The 13,100-nt window shown below is 36.0% G+C and overlaps 1 protein-coding gene across 1 annotated transcript in view; it reads right to left on the bottom strand.

Annotated features, from left to right (window-relative positions):
- The window catches only part of LOC132108139 (USP6 N-terminal-like protein), a 42,926-nt gene extending 30,538 nt beyond the window's left edge, over nt 1–12,388 (bottom strand). Inside the window, exon 1 of the mRNA XM_059514713.1 lies at nt 12,203–12,388. The gene's annotated coding sequence lies outside the window, so the exon portion shown is untranslated. The remainder of the gene's footprint in view (nt 1–12,202) is intronic.
- Between the last annotated feature and the right edge of the window lie 712 nt (nt 12,389–13,100).

The following is a 13,100-nucleotide window of genomic DNA, read 5'->3' as shown; positions in this document are numbered from 1 at the left end:
ACCACGGTTTGTAAAACTGAAGAAAAACAAAAGACTTTACTAAGCATTTTTCTCATCACCCACTGCCATTATATTACATTGTATATCCTCTCACTAAAATCTCTCTATGTCAGTTAAAGAAAATAAATACAAATAAAAATGGTTACAAGGGCTGATATTTTTGGATAAATGAAAACTTATTTTCGGTAAAATAATTTCTGTGTATAACTAGTTTTGTTGATTTTTGCCAACCCATACACAAAAGGGTCACCTTCAAAGAAACTGATCTGAAAACTGAATAAACTGGCCTTATCCCAAAATTACATAAATAAACCAAGAAGTCAAAATTTTCCACTTCCACTATAATCCACTTCCAAGTATCAAAATCCTTTTCTCTTCCTTGGGAAGTCAGTGTCGTCATCTGTCACCCTTGCAGTAAATGAGGCAAAAGGATTAGGTCATTCAGTCTTTGATGAAAACTCAGATTATAAACCTCAAGACTGTCATTCAGAACAAAGTGCTCAGAAAAATGCATTTCCGAAAATATTTACATGTAATGATCCCATCAGTCATACCATATACACTATAACATATACATAACATGCGCTAATTTAGATTAATTAAGAGCTATCCAACAGAAAATCTGAATTATGTGAGGTATTTCCTCTCCAAACCTCAGTTTGTGTGTATTTTTATGTTAGTCTAATATGTTATGCATGTCACAGAGACTCAGCCTATTCTCATAGCTTATATTCATCATTGCCTCTACATCCATATGTGTATGCCTTAAAGGGATCACATAATACTTTTTCCCTTGACATCCACTGAATTATTTTCCACCCTCTTTCTGTCTTTGACCTAAATGATTAAATTATGGTTTTGTTTGTTTGTTTCTTATAAAAAATATCATTAAACATATTATAATTAAAACACCTTTTTTAATCTTTTGGCAGTTGTTTTCTGAGGGGCTTTAGGGACTTTTTGATTGACAATAAATGACAGTCCACAAAATGAGGCACAAGAGACCCTCAGAAGAACCTTGTTGCCATATTATTGAAATAATCTTTAATATAACGTTGTGACATGTGGAAACTATCTGCTTTTTAAGTTTGGGCTGCTGCATTTGACTTGAGACTGAGAGAAGAAAAACTGTGGTTTAGTGGCTCCGTTGGTCGGTTTGCATACCAACCCCCTTTCAAGGGGAGATAGAGAGAGAGGGGGACAATGATGAGCAAGCATTTCATACAGAGCAATCAGCTGACAGTACATCATCAAAACTATTTCACAGAAATACATTCTGCAGTACTTTATAGAACACTGTTTTTAAAAAGTACAAAGTACAATACGATAAATTTTCCTGCTGGATTGTATCCCCGTAGTACTTATGCATGTGCGATATATATTCATTCAAGTGAGATTTCAATAAGATCCAACCTATAGTCTCATTGGAAGAAAGCACCTCTTACCTACACTTTTGCACTCCAAAATCGTATCAGTACATTTCCCTTCAATTTCCAAATGAAATGACCATGCAAATTGTAAATGTTTACGGGGCATATTTTCATTTAATTAAAAATGATAATTTGTAAACTAAAACATTTGCATTACATACTGTAATAAGCTTAATACTATAATCATTATCCATATCATTAATATGAAAATATGAACAACATTTGTAGAAACAACAGAAGCCTGAAAATCTAATGCGGTAAGTTGCTGAATTCATTGGATCAATTGGTTTAGTTTAAGTTTTTCCTGAAGAACAATGGCAGAAATTAGGCCAAGACATTATGTTTTCGTTTGAATGGAGACTGGGTGGGGATTTTATTTCGATCGCTTGTGTCAGTGTAAAAGTGCCTATTTAATTCATCTGGACTTCCATTTAAGGCCTGACTGCAATCTCTTCCAACTCTGTTTACACTTACACCAGGTGCCATAAATAGCCATTTCTCTAGTGAGCCAGAGTCTAAACACTGGCTTTCCAATCGTCTCAGTTCTCACCAGCATATGGAATGACAGCCCTTCTGCTGAATATCTTCCCAGCTGGATGTGAAACTCCATGCCTGACCTAGGAATCAGATTCTCACAAAATCTAAAGTATGTTTTAGAACAGTGAGATGTTTTACAGTAGGTTAACTTAAAAAGTTCCAAATAGCGAATTAAATAATGTAACATTAACATTAAAATCCATATTCTGCTGTACAGTATAATGAAATGTAATAATCTTTGTTTATATGATACAGTTATTATAAAATGTCAATTTGGAATCAGTGTTAGCATGCAGTGATGTCATAGTGATGTTTGTTGTTTACTCAAAGAATATTTTGGTAAAAGAACACAATAACTTGTATGATATTGCAGTAAACATGAGTAGATCACTTTGGGCTGAAGCTATGAATTATTCATGTGTGCTGAATGAGGACTATGTTTGTTGGCAAACCTACATAATAAGAGGGGTCTTCAGTATTTTTAAATAGAAGTATGCACGCATGACATTTGAGCTTTTTGACATCCCCCAGGGCAGTTTTGAAAGTCAAAATACATTTTCTTTATATATTTGTGTGAAATTATTATTATTATTATTATTATTAATAATAATAATAATAATAATAATAATAATTTATCTCTAAAAACCATTACTTTTGGTTATTATCATACTGCCTTTATTTAAAGTGTCTAAAATGTGAAAGAATGTCAGAATGCTATTTGATAACTTGTCAATTAATTTGTACAGTTTCCTGGCCAAGAGCTGTAGGCAGAAGCTTGTTTTTTAAGGCTTGTCACATATTCATTGCGTTAGTTTGGCGGAGGAGCTTAACAATCACATTGGCTCGAATAGTTCTCATTCTCAAAACATTGCACTACACCTTCGAGACTCATTTCCAACTATAACATCAGGACTTGGTGGCCAGGTTCCTGGGTGTGAAATTAAATCTAAAGACCAAACTAAGTCTAGCGTGGTTATGGAAAAAAGACTACATGGACTGGCTCCCTTTATGCAAGAAAACAAAGAGGTCAAGGTTTAAGTAAAGCCAAGACTGGACGGTATGACGTTTTTTGTTTGAGGAAAGAGTTCTAATTTGGATAATCATATAGGTCTGCTCTGCTGACATTTGCTATTCTGACGTGAAAGGGAGAAAGAAGTTAAACATTTAGAGCTGGGGAGAGTAACAGTCGTCAGGGGGAGAGCAGTTGTCAGTGGTTGAGCAAGGACAACTGGCATCACTTGCACCGCCATCTGGGTGGGCCGTCACTGCCTCGTACTTGCTCACAGATGTAGAGCACTTCAACACACTGAGGGGAGCCTTGTCCTGACTGAGAGTTTTCTCTTACACACACACAAACACATGCACAGGTTTGTTTTTGTGAAAAGTGGGGACATCCCATAAGCGTAATGGTTTTTATACTGTACTAACTGTATATTCTATCACCCTACACCAACCCTACACCTAACCCTAGCCCTGCTATTTCAGATTTTCAGTATACTCCATTCTGTGTGATTTATATGCGTTTTGAAAAGTGGGGACATGGGGTAATCTCCTGAACAGTCACCCTCTCCTTGTAATACCTATGCCATACCCTTGTCATTATGCAATTTTGTGTCCTGATATGTCACAAAAACGCACACACACACAAATACAGTGAAGGCAACACTGAGACCAATCATTAATGTGGCAAGTTGTTTGGGCACAAGCATACGGTAGTAACAAGTGTTTACACAGAATATAAAATACATTAAAAAAAAAAATATATATATATATATATAGTACAATATGAACACCTCCCCACAGAGGTCTGAGGAAAGAATATATAGCTTTCATGTAAAGCAAAATCCTGGAGAGGAAATGCTAATAAGGATCTCCAAAAGAAAGCATGCAAAAAGCATCTGGTAATACTTTAAGTGGTTGAAGGAAAGAAATATGCAATACCTACATTCAAATGAACCAAACTGTAATGAAAACTATCTCTCATTTTGAAGCCATGTCCTAGTGGTAAATGCATTTCCTCTATATGTAATATTGGTACAGCTGATTCTACACAAAATAATGCAGTTAGACAACTTATAACAGGGCTGTAAAGTGCAGCATGTGTGTCGCACATGCTAAAAGAAAAAACAGCATATGCAATGAATAAATTTACCACATTATGCGATACAGGTTTGCATGTGTGTGAGGGACAGAGCTGCTTGTTTGAAGCAATGATTTCTGTCTGCATGATTGCGTATGTGTTGTCTGCATGACATTTCCCCCAACCTTATTAACCGAGTAATTTTTGCAATAAAATCACAACCATCCTTGTGCGAAAAATTTGGTGGCCAATTTTCAGTGCATCCCTAGTTACGTTTGTTACTGACATTTTAAAGGCCACCTATTATGCTAAATCCAATTTTACATGGTGTTTGGACATAAATGCGTGTTGGCACAACCAACCTACAATGATAAAACCCACTCTTATTTTTTTTATCCCCATTAAAAGCAAATCAGTCTCCTTAGACATGCCATTTTGATTCGGCCCATGGCCGATGACTGAGCCTTACGTGCCAGAAATATAATTCTTTGGTTCACTTCTGGCCACCAAAAAGACTGACACTGCCTTATTAGCAACAAATTTGCATTTAAATGTACAGGCACGAAAATGGCATGTTTCTTCTTCCACTCAAAACAGGCATTTTCAAAATTATATCATAAATTATCTCTTTGGTATTTTGAGCTGAAACTTCACAGACACATTCTGGGGACATTCTTGTAAAAAGGGGCATAATAGGTGCCCTTTAATCAGGATTCTTGTCTGGTTGGACAATAAAACTCTCTCTCACTTGCCCGTTTAAAAAATCTACTTGTCCCAGACAAGCTTTAATGGAGCCCTGTGGTTCCCCTACAGTTTACTTTGGCCTACATGTATTACAAATTGCGAACTTTGTGTCTTCATCACTCGCAGTAAACAACTTCCATGCTGATGACCTGTTGAACAGGCCAATCATGTGGAAAATTGGCTAATTCCTGTCCCTGGCCGGTCGAGCGGTGCAAATCTTATTCATTCATTCATTTACATTGCATTTACACTAATACATTTGGCAGATGCTTTTTTTTCATCCACGCTGCATTAATTTTACATAAATCTTTATATTGTTTTCCCTTGGAATTAAACCCATGACACCTTGGCAATGCTAGCACGCTCTATATTGTTTAAACTATAGGATGACTATTAACATAAGTGTACTAACTTATTTAACTTTTTTGTTTTGTTTTAAGTATAATCATATAAAATTAAGAGAAATCCTGTTTTTTATTATTATTATTCAATAAATGAATAATAATAATAAATTCAATGGAACCAGTATTTATATTAAAGGTCCTATGACATGAAAATTTCACTTTCTGAGGGTTTTTTAACATTAATATGACTTCCCCTAGCATGTATGTGGTCCCCAAGTTTCAAAAAATTTTAATCGGTGTAAATCGAGATTTTACTATCTTTCTCTGCCTTTGAAAAAATGGAAGCTCAAACGGGCTGATCTTGAATCTCCTCTTTGTGACGTTGTAAAGAGAAATGTTACCTCCCCTTTCTCTGCTTTGCCCGCCCAAATATTTACATATAATTCAGTCGCAATGTCAGCACAGGCGTTACAAACAGACTTTTATGATATGGATTCGACAGCACCGGCACAAACAGTGAGTAACCCTGTTCATTAATGCCTGATCTGTGATCAGTGATTTCTGATGTGTAGTTAATCATTCAAGTTCACACAGACTTTCTTTCTAAATCGTTTAATACTGTTTATGCATCACTGAATCAAGCCAGTGACTAAACGACCAACTTCACGTTGTTTCTCTTAGTAGCATGAAACAAATCTGTTATTTAAATTGTGATTTAACTACAGAGAGCGATCAAAGAACGCTCCCTTTTTTCTCGGAGCTAGTATATCTGCACTCTTGCCCAAACTGCCGTTACAATGAATGACGCTGTTATGCTGCACAACGGAGCTCTTACTGTATTCATGTGTTTGCTGTTAGTTGTGGTGAAAGCATTTTGTGAGAGAAAACGTGTTGCAATAATGACGAGATGACTGCATTCACGCGATAAACAGACTCTGTCTACTCAATGCTGCTCATCACTGCAGCCTTTCATGTGATGGGAAAAGATCGAAAAAATAATTATATAATCAACAAATCCACGATTCGTTAATCTCGAAAGCTGTAGTATATATATATATTTGAGAGGGGTCCACATGTAATACGCATTTCGAATGAAAAGATGTCAGCCAATCACAACAGTTGTCGTTTTCTCGGAGTCTCACAGCAGACACGCCCCTTCAAACAGAGCATTCAAGCCAGAGGGCTAATATCAGGATATAAAAAATGCTTTTTATTTCTAAATTTTAAATGTAAAAATCATACTAACAATATAAGTACACCTAAGGAAACATTAAAAAGCATTTAAAAAAAAAGGAAATAATCCATGTCATGGGACCTTTAAATAATCATGAGCGCAGCCTTGACAAAAATAACTCTGAATATGATTTTTTTTTTTTTTTTTGCTTCAATTGACCAGGTCTAATATATTATATGAGATACCAATCCATACTCCACAGTTATTTTTGCTTCAGTTATTTTTCGGTACTCTCAAGAGCAACCCTGTCAGTAAGCATATCAGTGTCCTACAGTAACTGTCTCTTTGCTTCTACAGAAGGCTATTCAATGCGTTATTCAGCATCAACCCGTGTGTGGCATCTATACAGCAAACACACAAAGTAATCACTTTAGTGAATTAAAAAATACTAAAGAGAGGTCAGAATCATGGCTCAGCAGCCAATGCACTGAGCTATGTTGTTCATTCTGAGGAGGATGCAAGTTCGGGTATGAGTAACTTAAAAAGAGTAATTTCAACCTGTTTATAGGGTGCAGTCTAACATGTGTTCACGCTTTGTTTTTTTTAAAAAACACATTATTTTTCACATATATAATTAACCTTTATTCCACACCAATCTGTCCCTTCTTTGACAAATACCTCAATTTTTTTCCTGTTATTATGAAGCCCCTCCCTCAGAAATACGTGACGGGCTGAGATTGGTCAGCTGGCTCAGTGTGTTGTGATTCGCTAAACCACCTCGAGCACGTCAGAACATCCCGGCCCTCTCAAGCTCAGAATGTGCTCCGGTTGTATTGTAAACGATGACGTCCGCTATACTGCTTATCAATTTGAGCCCGATTGAGAGGCAAAGAATATTAATGAAGAGGATCGCACAGAACCTGTGCAATCACGGCTCTTAATGGTATGTTTGCTTGTTGTTGTCTCTTACTTTTAGATGCCCTGTTGTTTGTAAATGCTACTGCTAGCTTTTAATATACGTTTTTATTCTGATTAAAGCTTTAATACAGCACAGCAACCATACGCGCATCCATATATAATGCTTTTTGTTGCTTTGTGAAAATAAGTGTATAAATGAACAGTTTGTTGGGGCTGATCTGACGATCTGAATGATAGAGGGAGGGAGGGAGAGAGAAAGAGAGAGAAAGAGAGAGAGAGAGAGATGCACACCAGGGGGACGCGAGGAACAGGATTGAGAACCGCTGCTTTAGAACATTGGTGTTGAAACTTGTGAATCCATTAGAAGACAGAATCGCAAATCATATATGCACAGATTTTTACGTGCACCCATAGTTTTCTCTCCCTCTTCTCTAAAGCAGCAGAACATGGTCTCGCCCCCTTTGTTGCGTGTAATCCGGGGGCGGGGTTTATCTGGGTTCGTGACATAACGAACCTAGGAAGAAGCTCGTTGTAGTCCCTTACCAGTCGTTTCTGTAGGCATTAAACTGCCAGAATTTTAAAAGATGATATCTCTCTTTGCATTGAACTTTCAGCGCTGCAACTTTGCAGATATTTTTTATACTCAAACAGCAACATTAGAAACTAACTAACGTTAAAAAAGTGAAATGGCAATCAACCACCCCTTTAAATAAATAGATAAATCTCAGTGAAGAAAGTGTGTTTTAATGTCACTGTAAGAGGCAGCCACTAAATGAAAAAGCTGTGGCCATATGGATAACAATTATGGGTGATGGTGGTGGATAAAAAGCTTATATGCAACATTTATTAATTCATTTTTAATTTACAGTTATACTGTATACAGTTATTATATATCCACAGAGCTCTTCTGCAAAAAAAAGGCCTTTGCCTTTAGGTAATGTTTAGTTTAATGGGGTCTGACATCAGAGTAGATTATCTCATCCTAATGACAAATTATTACTACCATTATTTTCAACCGTCAAGAGTCAGCATTGTATAATTCAACAGCAGAAAAATGTGGTGCTTAAAACATATTTTTTGACTTAAAGGTCTATGTATATTTACTCACCACCATGTCCTTCCTAACTTGTATGACTTTTGTTCCTCTTCAAAACACAAATATACTTTTTAGCAATACTCAGGAGTAACTTCTGTCCTTCAGTTGAAAGTCTATTTCACTTTTGAGCTTTGATACATTTGTTCTCATGTATCAATCAAGTACGGTTGAGCTACTGTGTTGACGACATTTGATGAGTTCAAATTTGTATGAGTATTGACAAGTGTTTATTTGTGAAAAAAGACTAAATTAAATCTGTTCATCATATAACATGATAGAATTTCTTCAAAAGACATGAATCGCCTGAATCATATTGATTACTTTTATGATGTCTTCATGAACTTTCTGAAACGTCAAAGTTTTGGTGGAATTGACTTCAAAGGAGGAACAGAAATCTTTCATTAAAATTTCATAAAAAATATCTTTATTTGTATTTCGAAGGTGAAAATACAGGAGCTGGTCATATAATTAGAAAATCATCAAAAAGTTGATTTATTTTACTAATTCCATTCAAAAAGTGAAACTTGTATATTATATTCATTCATTACACACAGACTGATATATTTAAAATGTTTATTTTATTTAATTTTGATGTTTATAACTGACAACTAAGGAAAATACCAAATTAAGTATCTCAGAAATTTAATATTGTGTACAGCATACAGAATATTGTGAAAAGGTTCAATATTGAAGACACCTGGTGCCACACTCTAATTAGCTAATTAACTCAAGACACCTGCAAAGGCCTTTAAATGGTCTCTCAGTCTAGTTCTGTAGGCTACACAATCATGGGGAAGACTGCTGACTTCACAGTTGTCCAAAAGACGACCATTGACACCTTGCACAAGGAGGGCAAGACACAAAAGGTCATTGCAAAAGAGTCTGGCTGTTCACAGAGCTCTGTGTCCAAGCACATTAATAGAGAGGTGAAGGGAAGGAAAAGATGTGGTAGAAAAAAAGAGTACAAGCAATAGGGATAACCGCACCCTGGAGAGGATTGTGAAACAAAACCCATTCAAAAATGTGGGGGAGATTCACAAAGAGTGGACTGCAGCTGGAGTCAGTGCTTCAAGAACCACTAAACACAGACGTATGCAAGACATGGTTTCAGCTGTCGCATTCCTTGTATCAAGCCACTCTTGAACAACAGACAGCGTCAGAAGCATCTCAATTCAAAAAGGACTGGGCTGATGCTGAGTGGTCCAAAGTTATGTTCTAACAGAGCAACCTGGGCTCTCATAACACCTGAGCAGTGCCACAGACTGATCGACTCCATGCCACGCCGCATTGCTGCAGTAATTCAGGCAAAAGGAGCACCAACTAAGTATTGAGTCCTGTACATGCTCATACTTTTCATGTTCATACTTTTTAGTTGGCCAAGATTTCTAAAAATCCTTTCTTTGTATTGGTCTTAAGTAACTAATTTTCTGAGATAATAAATTTGGGATTTTTTCTTAGTTGTCAGTTATAATCATCAAAATTAAAAGAAATAAACATTTGAAATATATCAGTCTGTGTGAAATGAATGAATATAATATACAAGTTTAACTTTTTGAATGTAATTAGTGAAATAAATCAACTTTTTGATGATTTTTTTAATTATACAGTATGACCAGCACCTGTAAGTCTTAAGTGTTTGTAATTAAATGAGGGCGAGTAAATTATGATAGTATTCATTTTTGGCCAGTGTTTGAATTTATTTGTTTATTTATTTTTATTTTGGGGTGGGGGGGGGGGGGGGGGGGTTAAGGGACCCCCATAAAGCCTTTTTAAAGATTAATTTATCATATAGTTTATGAACAGATTAATTTATTATAACAGGAATTTTAAGTGCATAAACTCTGACTATACTGAAGTCAGTGATAATATTCTTTAATGTGAATGTTCTTTGCTTTCTTTCTCCATAATTTACTTGCTGTTTGAACAACTATGTAAATTAAGTGTAATAATTTGTAACTTAGAGTGTTTTTATCGGGTTGAGATTACTTTAAATACAAAATTTAAATATTTCCTGGAATCATATCAGGTACTTGTCTAAACTATAAGATGTGGTTATGATGTGTGTAGTTTATAGCCTACATTTTTACAGGCCACTTATAGCCTTACCCTGCAAATGATTCACGCTCTGCCAATAGGTAGATATTAAATTATTTGCTTAGTAATAGTTTGGTAGGCCTACACTAAATGAACTGATATTGAATAAGCTTTTGTCTTAGAACCGATGAACAGCTAGGTAATTAAGTGTGATAACAAGGATAAGAAAAAAAGAACTCTTATTTAAATAAAACAAACCCTAAAATAAAAACATGACGAGATTATAAGAAACATGGTAAGTTTGATATTACATTGATTTTGATTTTACACAATTTGAACACTGTTTTTGGGTGAACTAGTCAATATGTGTGAAGGTTTTAAGCAATGCAGTGTCATAGCAACAAGTTTTCAAAGTCTGTGCTGAGTAAACAAATTTAAAACATGTCTTTTAAAATACAAGACAATACAAAAATTTTGGAAAATTAACTAAAGGATTATAAACAGCATGCACTTATTTACAGGTCACAATTGAGGCAGAGAGCAGAAATGTTTGTTTACTGTAGTTCTTCTGCTCTGACCTACAGTTACTGTAAATGAGATAGGCCAGTATGAGTTTTGCGCTACAGTGAGATAAAAAGCACACAGATGAAGATGAATGAAACAGTCTTTAATAAATCCACACAAATCCATCCAGCACAGAAAAGGCAGGAGACACACATAGGGATGAAGTAGACCGGACAAGAGAACACAGGACTGAACTTATATATTGGTGAATGAGGATAGTTAACAAGACACATCTAAACCAAATGACAATCAGCCATAAATAGAAAACTGGGTCACACAGAACACATGGGGGATAAAAACACAGCAAACAATCCTGGGGTGTGACAATGAGTACTATACGGAAAAAAAGACTGTAAAATACATATATAAAGAAGCCCACCCAAAAGCTTACACAGAGATCTGTCATTGGCCTACTTCCATCTACTGAACATCTGTGTGCTGAAAGGCAAAAGCAGCATTATTTACTCCTAAATATGTGTGCATGTTATGAAAAAAAGAGATTGACTATAATTATTTATGGCTCTGTATTTTATTAAATGTGGACATTATTTAATTGCAAAATGTAAGCCATGAGACCACATAATGTGAATTCCTCTTGGCTTCTCACCGTCTTTATATATTGACTTTTTTTGATTGCACAAATATAAACATTCAGTTATGGTGGATATTCTTAAGAACACCTGATGTCACTGCAATTAACACATCAGAATCTGATTATGTACTGTAAGTGTTATGTGTGTAAATGCACAACCACATTAAGCCAATAGCCTACTAAAGTTTCTACATTCTACTTATAGCAACCGCGGTAAAGATAGTTTGCGGTTTGATATTCAACTGCACCAGACTGAAGGACGCATTTCAGAGATGTGATCAAGAGGGAATAATAGTAAACAGCTTCGATGTAAATCCGCTGAAAGTGAAAGAGCTCTGTTGCTTTCTCTCGTGCATTTTCATTAACTCGACTAAATTAAAACAGACGACAAGAAATAAATAACCGAGATGTTGTTAAATATGGTGGGTTTTTGAAATCCCCCTCAGTCGAGCTTTAAATTTATAATACACTTCTTTATAATACATATAGGCCTAGTTCATTATGTGAGAGTCACCTAAAATGACACTGCTGTGTCGTTTCAGTTCATTGGATCTTGCGTAATATCACTGTTATGGTATGGAACATTCAGGAGCAGTGAGAATAAACAGAATCGAGTGTCATTATAATGAATTCCGGGAAAAAAGAAAAATCCTATAAATGGAAAATATATATACATATTTATATATTACCGTTTATTGGAAAGGCTCTTCATTCCTTCGTCGCTGGAAACATGGGAGGTAAAGTGAAGCCAATCGCTAAAATCCCGTGGCGAATACAATAGCTGCATGTAACAGCATGGAGAGGAGAGCAAAGCAGCACGTCAGAGCGCACAGACTGTAGCAGCCTGTGCAGTTCGATTCTGGCTGGCAGCTGGTCACGTGATCTGCCAGTGTCATCCAGGGAAAGATTGGACCGCTACTGGCAGGGTAGGTCACGTGACAAACTACCAAATGGTGACTGATCTGGTGGCATCTACTGAGCAAGCGCATCTCTGCACCTCTCAGTGTCTAAATAATATTATGCGATTGCTTTGGTGCATTCATGCAGTTGATTAGCCTATGTACTTTTGTCTGCGATTTCCTACATTAGTTGCTAAAGTCATGTTGCTCAAAATGTACTATAAAGTTATCTGTGTAACAGTCTTACTCCCAAAACATCTAGGCATTAGTTAATTGTATAAGTCATTAAATGCAAAATGGTTGATCTAGTTGTCATAAACTGCCAAGCATATTTTCTACAAATGTCTATTAGTCTTTTTGTAAATGTGACATGAATTGTGCAGGTGAATTTTGACTTTCACTAATGAAGAGAATGTAGATCAGCTAATAATAAACCACTTCTCTGAAATAGCTCAAATGTGCATCGAAACTTCAATTGAAAAGCAGTACTGTATAGACAGAGGACAACACGAGTTACAAATTCTGACAATGGGTATTTCTTCCCTGTTGGCCTGGCAAAACAACAGTAGCTCTGTGGCCGATGACATTTTGACCATGCCTTCTGCTTTTGGTCAGGTTGAAGCCAGCCTCATCCACATATATGAAGTTGTGAGATGGTTCACTTGACGTTGCACTGCAAGGGAAAATA

This window comes from Carassius carassius, chromosome 2, assembly GCF_963082965.1.
Source record: "Carassius carassius chromosome 2, fCarCar2.1, whole genome shotgun sequence".
NCBI classification, from domain to species: Eukaryota; Metazoa; Chordata; class Actinopteri; order Cypriniformes; family Cyprinidae; genus Carassius; species Carassius carassius.
Note: the sequence above shows the minus strand (reverse complement) of the source record. Positions and strands in the feature narration are given on the sequence as shown.